Below are 15869 nucleotides of genomic sequence, written 5' to 3'. Positions count from 1 at the left end.
TTTTTTTGGGGGGGGTAGGTACTTGGTTTTGATAGGTACCCACTCCCACTGCCACTCACCATGCTCCTCATTTCTCCCTGCCCAAAGTCTTCTGGGGCATGTCACAGGTCCCAGAAGGCTGCAGGACCACTCACAAAGCAGTTCTTAATAAGGTAATAAGACCGAGTAGGTTCTTCACTGATCTGCAGGTCCCTGGTGCCGGCATGTGTTGTAGAATCTCATATTAGCCAATGAATTTCATATTATTCATATTGATTTGCATATAATGTATTGATTAATATTATTATTATTATTCATATTATTATTATATAGTAGTGGTTTTATTAATATTATTATTCAATAAGTAAAGCAACAATTATTAATCTTCAATAACGTATACTGTGTTTTCCATAGATTTAGAAAGATTTAATTTTAAATGTTGAACTTTAGATGACCTGTCTGCTTCTTTCTCGTGCTTTTTAATAGATACTTAGAGTTTACTGGGTGAAAGTTCATTGGAATAGATTCAAGTTATATAGAATTGTCTCAGACAGATAAGAAAACATGTGGTTAAAATAATTAGGTGGAATATGGGAAAGTTATGTAAAGAACATTAAGTTTGACAGGGTCAAACAAAGGTCTGTTTGTGCCCTCATTAAAACTGTTAAAATACATACATATAGTAACATTATTTTGAAAGTTCATTCTCTCAAGGTTGTAAATCTGTCATTCTTGAACTTAGTTAAATCTTACAAAGATAAGGAGGGTTTGATAACACAGCTGGGTGCCAGACTGTCTCTAAACAGGTGTCTTTAATTGGGCAACAGCAGTTATAAATCACTTTAATAAACATATAGGAATTCTGGAAATAATTAAGTTTATCTGGATATAGAACAGGTGTCAGATTTATGGTTGGTTACATTGACGTAGATCTTAGCGACCAATCATATATAGGAGAGATGATTAAGATAAGGCTCGTAAAAAGGGTATATAAATGCAAGCTCTACAATTGTTAGACAGACAAGTCAGATAGGTGTCTATCAGGCCGACTGTTTTTCTATGCAGCAATATTGCAAGGGGGGCAGACGGTCAGAACCAATAGGCAAATATCTGTCTGAAACTTGTCTCCTCGTACGAGTCAGAGAAGACTTCTTAACTTGTTCCAGAGTGTGGTCTCAGGTGAATTTCCCTCATGAACTTGGTCGAGCTGGAACCCAGAACTCTGAGGGGCCGAGACCACTGGTCGATCGACTTGTCCCTATCAGGTGACAGGTTCCCAAGAATTGGCAGAAAAGACCCATTCTGGTTCAAGGGGAGAACAATTCACAATTGTTTCCATTTGGTTAGGGAATAAGAATACCTATATCTAATATGCTTGCATTGTAAGAAACTGTATAAATTAGACCTGTATGTTGTAATACTTTGAACATAAACCTGTATGTTATCAGCTGTTAATAAACTTGCATTGCTTAAGTTCTGCCTGGTTCGATACTTTACTATTCTACTTCACATGTTAACCTTGGGCAGCCAGCTGTTATTCCTTGTAGCTTAATTTCCGGCTTCCCACTGTACATGCCCAAGCCTTGCTGTGCTTTGTGAATGGACCTGCAGCCTTCTGGGACCTGTGACATGGAAGTTTTTGGCGAGGAGAACCTCCCCCCAAATAACATGTTCCAAATATAACAGGGGGAGGGGGGGCAAAATGAAGAGTGGAACTTCATTTTTGGGTGAAGTTCTGCTTTAAGGAATCTACCGTATATACTCGAGTATAACCCGAGATTTTCAGCCCCTTTTTTTTAGGCTGAAAGTGCCCCCTCGGCTTATACTCAAGTCACCGCCGTCTGCCTACCCGATCAGCGTGTCATGCAGACAGACGGCGGCCATTCCACCATTCAAAAGCCGCGCCTCCCTGTCTGTGATAGGCAGAACACTCAATTTCCCAGCAGTCAGTGGTCCGCCTATCACGGACATCCGCTCATCCTCATACTACGGACGAGGATGAGAGGATGTCCGTGATAGGTGGAACACTGACTGCTGGGAAATTGAGTGTTCCGCCTATCACAGACGGAGGCGCGGCTTTTGAACGGTGGAATGGCCACCATCTGTCACAGAAGAGGAGAAGAGGTGCGGCGATCCTGGCATGGCCGCTGTATGTTTTTACATGCAGATCGCTGCAGAAGGACACAGGCTGCAGAAGGACAAAGAGGCACAGGACACAGGTAGGCTGGACACAGGGATGGACACAGGTAGGCTGGACACAGGTAGGCTGGACACAGGTAGGCTGGACACAGGTAGGCTGGACACAGGGATGGACACAGGTAGGCTGGACACAGGGATGGACACAGGTAGGCTGGACACAGGGATGGACACAGGTAGGCTGGACACAGGTAGGCTGGACACAGGGATGGACAGGCATGTCTCACCCTCGGCTTATACACGAGTCAATACGTTTTCCCATTTTTTTTGTGGTAAATTAGGGGCCTCGGCTTATATTCGGATCGACCTATACTCGAGTATATACGGTATACTACCTACATTTCTCTCGTACGACAGGTAAACTGTTCAGTTTTGGTATCATGCTAAGCTTTAGCATTTCATGTTATTTTGGAGGCAGCATAGAAATATAAATATGTGTTATGATTGTTTAGATCATTTAAAGTGTATGTTGCTTTTTCAGTTGTCAAAGAGCTGTATATGACATCCACGCAAATGCTAAGTATAAAAATCTGTTTGTTGTATGTGTGCATTTCACAGATTAAACAAGGATTTTCAAAAACCAAGATTGTTTCTCCTCCACCAAATATATTGTATTGCCACATAAAGATACCTTTTATAATACAAACTTTCAGGAAGTCCCAAGCAACAGTAAAAATAAAATATATATAAATAAAGTAATACATAGATTATTTACTATATGTAATGGCCCCAAAGGCTGGATACAGTACAGATATTCTTCCACTATAGAGCCCGAGAACTCAGCCAACAGTACCTCTCTTCTCCAGTTGCATTGCTTGGCTGGCTCACACAGTGAGGTAATATAGTGTTTTCTGCTGGTCTGCTTGAGAGCCTTAAGGCCATTTCTTCTGTTTCAGAGTTAGAAATTCATATCCTAGCCATATGACCTGGCTCCCACCCAATAAAAAAGAAAACAAAATCTCATCTGTTCAGCCGATTATTATTGCCAAAGACCACATTTCCTGAGACACTACCGGTAGGTATCACTCTTTCGACAGTTGGCAGTTTTCCAGTACTACTATGGGTCTCTTGGTTTTCTGAGGATACAGAAGTTTGGTAAAAATCCATCACCCATGATGGCATTGAAAGGAAGCCCTGTGGATCAACTGTGTAAAATTGCTTTGTTCCTCTTACCCTAGAGGGGGCAACAGAAAGACTGTTTACACTGCTGCATTTTTTCATAGCACCACCGGGTGGTGCTAAGGAGGCAGGGGGTGAAAATAGAGATGTTAATGATAAGCTACTAAGAGTCTCTGAAGGCTCACTTGTTCCTCTTAGACTGCCACCAGCACCTTCTTCATCAGAAGGGTCCATGGAGTCGTGAAGGGTACATCCAGGACTAGTGCTACCACCACTACTATGGCTCCGTCGGTGCCGTTGAACCTTCTGAAGTGCAAAGCTAGGGCGAGTATTCCTCCTCTGCATAATTGAAAGAGAAGATATAGGAAGAGTAGTATGGTGGGTTTTAGGAGCTACACGCAGATCAGGGAGGTCCAAGGTGCACTGGGGAGAGTCACTTAGATTTAAGCTGTCCTCCAGTGTAGTCTGTAAGCTTTCCTCAGAAGTTGAATTTCCACTTTCTATTGATGAATTGCTTTCTGTTGGCTGGGGAAAAAATAAAAGAGATAAAATCATTAATAAACCATAAAGCAGTTTTAAAGCCATCTAGAAAATGCTGATGCTTATGCATCTGGAGTTCTTTCTCAAATTGTGATCCACATGGTTATTGGTCACCATTTACTGGGTTTAATATCTACTTAATAATTAGCGCCTCACAGCCTATCTAGCTGCAAAGAGATGGTTTAAAGTTTAGTCCAAAGAGGGGGAAAGGATTCAGGAATAGATGATATTCTAAAGCTGGCCATACACCATACAATGTTCTTATTCAATTTCCTTTACCTTCAACTGAGAGCCTGCATGATTGCACACAAACAAAAAAAGTGTTTAGATTTGACCTTGTATTATATGGTTTTGGTAAATCTAAAGGAAACCTATAGAAGAAAATTGTATAATTTATAACTGTGTAATGTCTACTATACGGCCTTTAAATATAATGTTGTTGTGGAAGATAGTGGTTATACTGTTCTAACACACATGTGCCTCTGTGCATAGTGACTGCATTTGCTCTTAGTAAGGCAAAAACAAGTGATTTCAGATACATAGCACTGAAAAAGACATATAAATAAACACATTTCAGAACACAATATAATGAGACGTACTAAACTGTATATTGGGATGATGGGATAGTTGGATTGTAGGCTGCAATTCTCAGGACTCTCATTTAGGTGTTAATGTACTTTTTACACACATACAGTATATGGTAGTGACTCTGTTGTTACTCAAAATATTTTATTCTTTCCAGCAGTGCTTTGTTGCAAGAACCATTTGCTAATGTTTAACTGTTCACTTGCTAATTTATATACAGTACATGCAGCTGTACAATCAGTAATTATTTTTCTACATGGGGATTATGGGTGGTAACATCACAAATACACACCCTATGTAATGCATTTAACCTGTTTCTGATAGGTACCATATTTTTCTCCCTGAGACGCACTCCCCCCCCCAAAAAAATGCCGGGAAATGTCTGTGCGTCTTATGGAGCGAATATTGACCAGACCCCCCCTCCCCACCCGACCCGGATGCAAGCCATCTTCCTGGCTCTGTCTTTCCTCTCCTCTCTTACCACCAGGAACGGAGTGTGTTAAGCCCAACTGTGATTGCCGCTGCACAACTGCTTGTATAGACCCAGACACCAGCCACCTGTCTGGCTCTGCTCCTCCGCTCTAGACTGCATAGCACTGTCCCTTCCCCCCTCGGTAACGGAGTGTGCCTTTCCTGGGCTGATCCTGGAGTTTTTGGGTTCTCCAAAAACTCCCCCCTTATTTGACATCTGATAGTTTGACACAGGACCAGGGTCGGTGACCGGCATCCATCGCCCCTTGGACTGCTGAGGATGATTTCCTAGTTGTGATTTACTGGGATTCCCAGGTTTCTCTCCATTTGATCATCTGGATAATGATTGTGAAGGAATGCATTTGTCATTAAAGCTTGTTACTTTTTAAGTGAATTTTCTAGTTTATTGACAAACTACTGGATCAGCGCTCCTTGTGTTGGTTTTTTCACTGGGTTGGCAGATTCTATGTAAGTTCACCACATTTATTATTCGATAAACTACCTTTTTTACATGGAATTTTTTAGAGGCTGTTATCCATTATGCAATCTGCAAAACTGTCATTTTCCCCATATCTACATTGAGACCATATGGTTCAGAATATTTATTTTCTTGTTTTCCTCCTCTAAAACCTAGGTGCTTCTTATGGTCAGGTGCGTCTTATGGAGTGAAAAATATGGTATATGTTTATAATTAATTTTCTATATGGGAATTATGGGTGGAATATCATGGTTACACATGCCTAGAAATACAACTGACCTGTTCTTGATAAGAACACTGGTATCATTTTTTCTACATGGGGATTATGGGTGGAATATTATGGCTACACATTCCAATGAACATATTTGACCAATTTCTTCTCAGATCACGCCCCAGTATCAATAAAATTAAAGATAGAGGGGGAACTAAATGGGACCAATATGTGGAGACTGAACGAAGAACTGATGTAGGACACAGAGGCTGTGGATAGGATAAAAAGAGAGCTAGAATGGTACTTTACAACAAACAGCCCTGGCACTACCTCAGAAGCCACTGTATGGGAGGCCCATGAGGCTTAAGCTGAAAAGTGAAGTTACACAAGGAAATTTATGTCCTTGAACAGAGCCATAAATTACAGATGACAAGGGTGTAGAACTGAAAATGATTACAAAGAGAGAGGAATTTAAAGACCTTAATGAACAGGAAAACAGAGCCCTTTTTTTACTGGCTTAAGAAAGAGAGGTGCCAATGGGGAGATATGTCGAGAAAATACTTATCTAAAATGCAAAAAAGAAAATTAGGGCTAATTTTATTGAAAGTATACATTCAGGTAAGGGGGAAAAGGTTTACTCAATCCCAGATATTGCTCGGGCTTCTCAAGAATAATATGGGAAATTATACTAGATAAATCAAAAACACCCCCCAGACAAAGTAAAAAAGAGATTAGATAATACCAGAGTTTTCCTAAATGAAAGTGGCCTAAAAGGAATAATCCCAGATAAACTCGGCACCCTGAAGGACCCCATAATGGAAGCGGAAATATTTAAAGTTCTAAAAGAGTCAGCGGCTGGGAAAAGCCCAGGTCCCGACAGGCTGACAACCGCATATTATAAAACATTCAGTGACATTTTGGTGCCCAAAATGTGCTCCTATATGAACGGGATAGGCACGGACTGATGACCAGAGGCGTTAGAGGCAGTGATTACTATTATCCCCAAGGAAGGACAGGATCCTACCTTATGTTCTAGTTACCGGCTCATCTCCCTACTGAACGCTGACGTGAAGTTGTTTGCAAAGATATTAGCCAGTAGAATGAAGACCGTAATGAACAACCTGGGTCATACAGATCAATTCGCAGGCAGGGAGGGAGAGTAGGGACAACAGTATCAGAACCCTTCTGGTCACACAAATGTTGAAAGAGAGTAAATCCCCAGGGCTACTACTGTCTATAGACGCCCAAAAAGCCTTTGACAGAGTAGACTGGGGATTTATGCAAAATATTTTGGAGGCATTTGGAGTAGGCCCTAAGATGACAAGGTGGATAAACGCCTTATATAAACAGCCTACAGTGAAGGTCCAAAAAAATGGGACATTATCTGGGTCGTTCGAAATGTTTAACAGGACTCGGCAGGGTTGCGCCCTGTCCCCTATAGGTTGGGTTCACACTGCAGCGGTTACGAGAACCGGATGTGATTCGCACCGCACTGCAGTGCAAATCACATCTGATCTCTGTGCGATGCGAGTTCAGCCATGGCTGAATTCGCATGGCACACGGCCCAAACTCGCACAGGACCCTTTTTTTGGTCCGCAGCAGAATCGGATCGCATGGGTGTTCACACCATGCGATTCGATTCCTGTCCGAGTTTGCAGATCGCACTGCAATATGCGAACTGATCTGGGGGTGTCATTAACATTTCACTGACACTCCCAGCAGTTCGCATAGGGCAGTGTGAACTGCTGTCGGGAGGTATGCGATGCGGGAACCCGCTACAGATTCGCGGCGTTCCCGCATCGCTGCAATGTGAACCCAGCCTTAGTGTTTGTTTTATCAATAGAACCATTGATGGCTAGGGTAAGATTAAATCCTGACATTAAGGGGTTACAGATCGATAACAAGGTACATAAAATTGCGGCATATGCCGACGACGTTCTGTTTTATAGTACCAGTCCTAGGACAACACTCCTCAATCTATTGAAAACCCTAAAAATGTACGGCGAAGTTTCAAACTTTAAAATTAATCCTTCAAAATCAGAAATATTAAATATAAGTGTTACACCACAGGAAAAACAAATTTAGAAACACAGAGATAAAGTATTTGGGAGTCAAAATAACACCTACATATGAAACTATGTATTAACTAAACTTTATTCCATTGTTGAATGACATCAAAACCGACTTAAACATCATAGCCTCTAGACAAAGGTCCTGGATTGGTAGGGTAATCTGTTTCAAGATGATAATTCTTCTTAAAATATTATATAAAATGCAAATGATACCAATCTCAATCCCAGATATATATTTTAAAAAACTAAATATGTTATTGCGTAGGTTTATTTGGAGGAACAAAAAGCCACGACTAAGTATGGCAATACTCACAAGAGATAAGACACAAGGGGGCTTGGGGGTACCTGATATTAAAACGTATTATAATTCAATTCTTTTGGCACGAGTGGTAGAGTGAGCAAAAGATAACAAAGAAAAAAGGTGGGTTAAACTGGAAAGCAGGATCAGTAAAGTTTCTTTAGGAAAAGTGATATGGATCCCAGCACATATAAGGGATTTAGACGTACATACGCACATGATTACACGGATAGCTATGGCAATGTGGGATAGGGTAAACAAAAGGGAAAAGTGGGAATATAACTCCCCACTGATACCACTATGCGACACCGGGAAAGAAAGTTTTTTTGGTAGGCGGATTAAAAAAAAGACGCACAATTAAAAGATATTATAAGCAACGGTAAAATATGCACTCTACAGGAACTAACTAATAAAAAAGATGTTTTAGATATAAATTGGTGGAGGTACGCACAGTTGAAACACTTTGCGGAGTCCCTCCCCCAGCCGATCAGGTCGAAAGACAGCTTGCTTCCATTAGAGCGGGCTGTGCTTGGCGACTGACGGTGGGAGAGGTATTTCAAGGATTTATAAAATTTTGAATGGATTAAAAATATTGGAGCCCCCTGTCATTCATTAAAAAATGGGAGGAAGAGATGGGAACAGGAGGCACAGAGGCAGAGGTTTATAAAATACTAAGGGTGACGCACGCAATATCACCGGATTGTAGTTCACTGGAAATGAATTCTAAGTGTTTGGCACGATGGTACATAACCCCCGATAGAATACACCAATTTCAAAGAGAGGCCTCTAATTTATGCTGGAGGGGATGTGCAGAAATCGGAACTATGTTTCATATTTGGTACACGTGTCCTAAAATAAAAATATTTTGGAAAGAGGTAAAACTAACAATTGAAGAAATCACGGGCTTTAAAATACCAGAGGAGCCAAGGGTCTGCTTGCTCCATGGGGTTAGTATGTCTATTAAACAATATAGGAGATTATTGCTACCTCGTCTTCTGAATGCTGCAAAAAGTTTAATCCCTTGCCAGTGGAGAGATCTCAAGAGCCCCTCTTTGAAGAGCTGGTTATATAATATTAATAAAATTTATAACTTGGAGCTCTTAAAGTTTAGCGCTGAAACGGGAGAAGTAGGGTTTGTACAGAGATGGAAAGACTGGGTAAAATATAAGCAATCACAGAGATACGCGGAAAGGATGGCAGAAGGAAGGTAGTACGAGTGAAGGTTTAGTGGACAGGACCAGAGACACTTCGAGATACTTTAGGGTGGGGTGAGGGGGTGGGAATATTGGGGGTGGGGATGTTAATATTTTGTGAACACATGTATAACGCAAACTGTTTGGTACGAAGTCTAAAAGACTCAAAAAATTATTCAAATAAAGAAATAAAATATTATATATATATATATATATATATATATATATATATATATATATATACACACACACACATACATGAGTAAAAGATAAATGCTACAATAATGTGGAATCGAGAATGGACAAAGATTAACAGCAGAGTTGATTCAAGTCTCTCCAAAGAGTTCGCTGAAGTGGCAAAAAAAAATAAAACCAATTTCTGATAGCAATATGCATATCATTATTTTTCCACATGGGGATTATGGGTGATATATCATGGCTACACATTCCAAGGAAAACATTTTAACTATATTTGATAAAAGTATATGTATACATGGTAATTATGGATGGAATATCATGGCTAAACAAGCCTAGAAACACAGTTAACCTGTGTCTTGTAAGAACATGCATATAATTATTTTTCTTACATGAGGGGAATATTATGACTACACATTCCAAGGAACATATTTAACCTATTTATGACAGGAATATGCATATCATTATTTTTGGTGGAATATCATGGCTACACATTCCCAGGAGTATAGTTAACTTATTTCTGATAAAAAAAATGTATATTTTTAATTATTATTAATATTATTATTTATAATTTTTATTATTTTTCTACAGGGTTATTATGGGTGGAATATCATGTCCAAACAAACCTATGGATGCATGTAATTTTTTTCCACATGGGGATTATGGGTGGATATCGTGGCTACATATTCCAAGGACCATATATGCGGTACATCAGTAACGAGTGTCAAAACTTGAACAGTAAAACAGAGTGACAACATAAAGGTTTGGTTTAAAGCAAGTGCACATCATATGCCTTGTAGAGAAGGTCTTAGGCGTTGGGTTGCTAGGGGACGAGTATCGGTGCCTTCTCCAATGGGAGATTTAGTCCCAAATAGGGACATTGCTCCTGCGTAGGAAGTGGTTTTAAGCGAGAGTAGGTGGAGAAGAGAGTAGAAAAAGAGTAAGAAAGGAGGGGAAAGACTAGGGGGGGGGGGTAAAAAGAGAAAAAGGTTATACAGGGGGAGGGGAAGGGGGGTCGGCAGACCCCCACGGGTCCAAGGGCCAAAGCCCTGTAGTGGTTTAGGTAATAGTGGTCAATCTTAATATTCTAGTGTAGCAAGGTCTAGGTCAGGAGGTAGGAAATGGTCCACCCACGGCTGCCATATCTTATTATGTTGGGGGAGGCGGTCCAGGGTTTTGGCTTCAATTCTGCAGTGTATCATGGCCTGAGTTATCCTATTCTTGACTGCAGGTAAGGGCAGGGACGGTGTCTTCCAGGCCTGTGCAATCATTTGTTTGGCCGCCGTGGTGAGTTGGAGGAAGAGTCTAAGTTGATTGCAAGTACAGTGTTTGGGTGTCATGTTAAGTATAGCAAGAGTAGGGTCCGGTTTTAGTGAGAACTGTAGCAGAGTCGATGCCATTTGGAACACTGCAACCCAGAAGTGCTGAACTATCGGGCATGTCCACCAGATGTGCAGGTGGGTGCTCGTCTCAGTGCAGCCCCTAAAACAGAGTGCCGAGTAGCCCGGAACATACTTGGCTATTCTAGCTGGGACTAGATACCAACGCATTAGAACCTTGAGGTTAGCCTCGGAGGCTACAACATTTTGTGTGGCGTTTTAAGTATTGGTCCAGACCTCCTTCCAGGCCTCAGTGTCCAAATCCACAGCAAGGTCCGCCGACCATCGTGTAGCATATGTTGGTAGAGAGGGCGGAGGGGATGCAAAGTGGGCATATAATTGTGATATAATACCTGGGGCATGTGGATCTGAATCACATATCCTTTCATAGATTGACATGCGATCCAGGTCAGGATTGGGCTTAGGTAGTGATTGTACAAAGTGTAGAATTTGGAGGTAGCGAAAGCATCCTTGTGTGGGATATGGTATTGAGTATGTAGAACTGGGAAGGACTTTGGCGAACCACCTTTCAGAAGATCAGAGACCTTGTCTACGCCTGCTCGGGACCAGGCTGTAAATAAGCCCGGCTCCGAGAAAGCAGGGGGGAAAAGCGGGTTGCCAAGAAGAGAAAGTAGGGGGGTATGCTCAGATTTAAGTGTGAAAGATTTCTGGGCTAGGTCCCAAATTTTCAGGGAATGAAGTGTGACAGGGTTAGTGAGTGTGCCTCTCAGAGGGGGGGGGGGGGGCAACCAGAGGAGATTCGAAACAGTAACCGGGTGAGCATCCATATCTTCAAGACTAACCCATAAGGGCACTTCTGATTTTGCGTGATAGAGGGCAATTTGGGCTAACTGAGCCGCTCGGTAATAGTGAGAGAAGTTAGGTATGCCTAAGCCGCCTTGTGTCTTGTGGCGAAAGAGTATACCGTATATACTCGAGTATAGGTCGATCCGAATATAAGCCGAGGCCCCTAATTTACCACAAAAAACTGGGAAAACGTATTGACTTGTGTATAAGCCGAGGGTGAGACATGCAGCAGCTACTGTTACATCCCTGTGTCCCGTCCATCCCTGTGTCCATGCCTGTGTCCCGTCCATGCCTGTGTCCCGTCCATGCCTGTGTCCCGTCCATGCGTCCATGCCTGTGTCCCGTCCATGCGTCCATGCCTGTGTCCCGTCCATGCCTGTGTCCCGTCCATGCCTGTGTCCCGTCCCTCCCTGTGTGCATCGCAGCCTACCTGTCTCTTTACCTTCTGCAGCCTCTGTGTGCCATACCGCGCCGCACCTCTCCTCCTCGTCTGACAGACGGCGGCCATTCCACTGTTCAAAAGCCGCGCCTCTCTGTCTGTGATAGGCGGAACACTCAATTTCCCAGCAGTCAGTGTTCCGCCTATCACGGACATCCTCTCATCCTCGTCCGTAGTATGAGAATGAGCGGATGTCCGTGATAGGCGGAACACTGACTGCTGGGAAATTGAGTGTTCCGCCTATCACAGACAGGGAGGCGCGGCTTTTGAATAGTGGAATGGTCGCCGATCTGCGTGACTCGAGTATAAGCCGAGGGGGGCACTTTCAGCCTAAAAAAAGGGGCTGAAAATCTCGGCTTATACTCGAGTATATACGGTAGTTTTAGAAATTCTGGTCGAACTTTTTACTGAAGTTCGGCTGAACCCTTCGAACCCGAACATCCAGGTGTCCGCTCAACTCTAGTTACAACAATTAGAACTAGCAAAATATGATATATTAGATCAGTTATATATATTATTTCCCATGGAATTTCTTAAGAATTGATTCAGTGTTCCTGAACATATTCTTAAGAATTGTTGCACTCGTTTTAGAAAAAATAGAACAACTTATGATTTCTGCGAACCACTAATGATGGGACAAATTCTTTTTAGAACAATATATAGCCCACTACATTTCCCCAAGGGGCTTAAGGATATTAAAGACATGCTCATTTCTGACATCCGAATTGACCAATGAATGGTCACAGATTTCCGAATTCTGTACTCAGAAATGGATGCGTGTCATTATCCAACAGATAGAACTGAAATACTTAGAGCTAATTGAACAATTGAAATCTAACATAACCCATCTAAGCGCCTTATCGTCTAAGTTACCCCTGTCATGTCTCAATACTCTTAAATATCACACCAAAAAAAAAAAAAGAAAGAACATACCCTGATTCAAATGAAATTAGGGACAATGAGGAGTGTATCATGAACTAGAAGTGACCAGAACTACCGTATATACTCGAGTATAGGCCGACCCGAATATAAGCCGAGGCCCCCAATTTACCCCCAAAAAAACTGGCAAACTTATTGACTCGTGTATAAGCCGAGGGTGAGACATGCCTGTCCATCCCTGTGTGTGTGTCCGTCCATCCCTGTGTGTCCGTCCATCCCTGTGTGTCCGTCCATCTCTGTGTGTCCGTCCATCCATCCCTGTGTGTGTGTGTGTCCATCCATCCATCCATCCCTGTGTGTGTGTGTGTCCATCCATCCATCCATCCCTGTGTGTGTGTGTGTCCATCCATCCATCCATCCCTGTGTGTGTGTGTCTCCATCCATCCATCCATCCCTGTGTGTGTGTGTCTCCATCCATCCATCCCTGTGTGTGTGTGTATCCATCCATCCCTGTGTGTGTGTGTCTCCATCCATCCATCCCTGTGTGTGTGTGTCCGTGTGTGTGTGTGTGTGTGTGTGTGTGTGTGTGTGTGTGTGTGTGTGTGTGTGTGTGTGTGTGTCCAGCCTACCTGTGTCCCGAGCCTTTGTCCCGAGCCTCCGTCCCGTGCCTTGCCTCCTTGCCTCCGTCCCGTGCCGTGCCTTGCCTCCGTCCCGTGTCGTGCCTTGCCTCCGTCCCGTCCCGTGCCGTGCCTTGCCTCCGTCCCGTGCCTTGCCAGGATCGCCGCTCTTCGTCGGCGCCTCGGCGGCCATTGTAAAATTCAAAAGCCGCGCCTCCGCCTTCGCCTGTGATAGGCGGAACACTGAATTTCCCAGCAGCCTGTGTTCCGCCTATCACGGACATCGTCTCATCCTCGTCCGTAGTACGAGGATGAGACGATGTCCGTGATAGGCGGAACACAGGCTGCTGGGAAATTCAGTGTTCCGCCTATCACAGGCGAAGGCGGAGCCGGAGGCGCGGCTTTTGAATTATAGAATGGCCGCTGTCTGTCTGCTCGACACGCTGATCGAGCAGGCAGACAGCGATGACTCGAGTATAAGCCGAGGGGGGCACTTTCAGCCTCAAAAAAGAGGCTGAAAATCTCGGCTTATACTCGAGTATATACGGTATGTGACTGCGACAGAGTGAACTAGACGTAAATAGGTGAAAGTAAGTTTATTAGAGTAAATGCATATAAATGTGAACACACCACCAATACAAACTGAGTGAACAAACCAAACAACCAAACAGTGAAGATAAACAAACAAACCAGCATATGTATCAAAAGGGAGTACCAGAATCGTAGTCAAGCCAGGCCAGGGTCAAAAATAGGAGGTCAGAAGATGGGGGACAAGGAGAAAGGGATCAGGTTGCAACAGGTTCAGGAGGATGCAGGAAACAAGGATCAGGATCGGTATCAGGTCAGGGCACAAGGACAATACCAGGGCAAGGTGTGTGTGTGCGCACTTGCCGGGTATTTATACAATGGCTGCTATCAGTCATGTGATGCCTGACTGCAGAAGGTAATACCTGCTCCACACTGTCAGGATCCCTCCGCTGGTGGACGCCAGTACTGCGGACCATAGATGACACAATTCCAGCAGGGAAAAGCTCTTCTGACAGCTCCAACTTGCCAGGAGACACCTGCTGGAGGATCTCAGTACTGCACGCCAAATGATCGATATTACCAGTGGAGGCAACCTTTCCTGACAGTACCCCCCATCGAAGGAGCGACCTCCGGATGCTCCAACTAGTGGTTGCTGGGGAAAGTCATTACGTCAAGCTGGGCCATGAGCAAAGTCACATCAGGTTGGGTAATAAGTACGTCAAGCTGGATAGCAGGCACAGGAACCTCAGGCTGAGTAGCAGGCACATCGAACTGAGCAACAGGCACATTAAGCTGGGCAGCCAGCATGGGCACATCAAGCTGGGAAGCAGGTATGGGCACATCAGGTTGGGAAGTGGGCACTTCAAGCTGGGCAGCGGACAGGAACACCTCAGGCTGGACAGCAGACAGAAGCACATTGGATCGGGAATCTGGCACATCGGACTGGAAGGCAGGCAGCGGCACGTCAGGCTGGAAGGCAGGCAGCGGCACGTCAGGCTGGAAGGCAGGCAGCGGCACGTCAGGCTGGAAGGCAGGCAGCGGCACGTCAGGCACATCAGACTGGAAGGCATCGGACTGGAAGGCCGGGGCATCAGGCTGGAAGGCATCAGGCTGGAAGGCCAGGACATCAGACTGTAAAGGCATCAGGCTGGAAGGCCGGGACATCAGACTGGAAGGCATCAGGCTGGAAGGCATCAGACTGGAAGCCCGGGACATCAGACTGGAAGGCATCAGACTGGAGGGCGGGACATCAGACTGGAAGGCATCAGACTGGAAGACCGGGACATCAGACTGGAAGGCATCAGACTGGAAGGCATCAGGCTGGAAGGCTGGGACATCAGGCTGGAAGGCATCAGGCTGGAAGGCCGGGACATCAGACTGGAAGGCATCAGGCTGGAAGGCATCAGACTGGAAGGCATCAGGCTGGAAGGCCGGGACATCAGGCTGGAAGGCATCAGGCTGGAAGGCCGGGAAATCAGACTGGAAGGCATCAGGCTGGAAGGCCGGGACATCAGACTGGAAGGCATCAGGCTGGAAGGCCGGGACATCAAACTGGAAGGCATCAGGCTGGAAGGCCGGGACATCAGACTGGAAGGCATCAGGCTGGAAGGCCGGGACATCAGACTGGAAGGCATCAGGCTGGAAGGCCGGGACATCAGACTGGAAGGCATCAGGCTGGAACTCTGGCTCTGGCACTCCAGGCTGGGAAAGATTGGTGGGTGTGGAGGCAGGTTGGGTTAATGGTAAGATCATTTTGTTTGGGAAAAACTTTCGTTTTTTCTTTGGCTTAGCCACTGAAGCTCTGTAGGTGACTACAGGACTGTAGGTAAGGGGTGCAGCAGACTGGAAATGATGATTGTGATATGGCAGAGAAGAGGTACCAG

General features: G+C 44.3%; 1 long non-coding RNA gene across 2 annotated transcripts in view; it reads right to left on the bottom strand.

Annotated features, from left to right (window-relative positions):
* Positions 1-2761: 2761 nt before the first annotated feature.
* The window catches only part of LOC143959325 (uncharacterized), a 66101-nt gene continuing 52993 nt past the window's right edge, over positions 2762-15869 (bottom strand). For both annotated transcript variants that reach the window (XR_013270206.1, XR_013270207.1), the window contains exon 2: positions 2762-3819. This is a non-coding gene — a long non-coding RNA (uncharacterized LOC143959325). The remainder of the gene's footprint in view (positions 3820-15869) is intronic.

Source organism: Lithobates pipiens, unplaced genomic scaffold (genome assembly GCF_037356315.1).
Source record: "Lithobates pipiens isolate NorthernLeopardFrog02 unplaced genomic scaffold, aLitPip1_a1.2 Scaffold_70, whole genome shotgun sequence".
In the NCBI taxonomy this organism is placed as follows: domain Eukaryota; kingdom Metazoa; phylum Chordata; class Amphibia; order Anura; family Ranidae; genus Lithobates; species Lithobates pipiens.
This window is presented reverse-complemented; position numbering and strand designations above follow the sequence as displayed.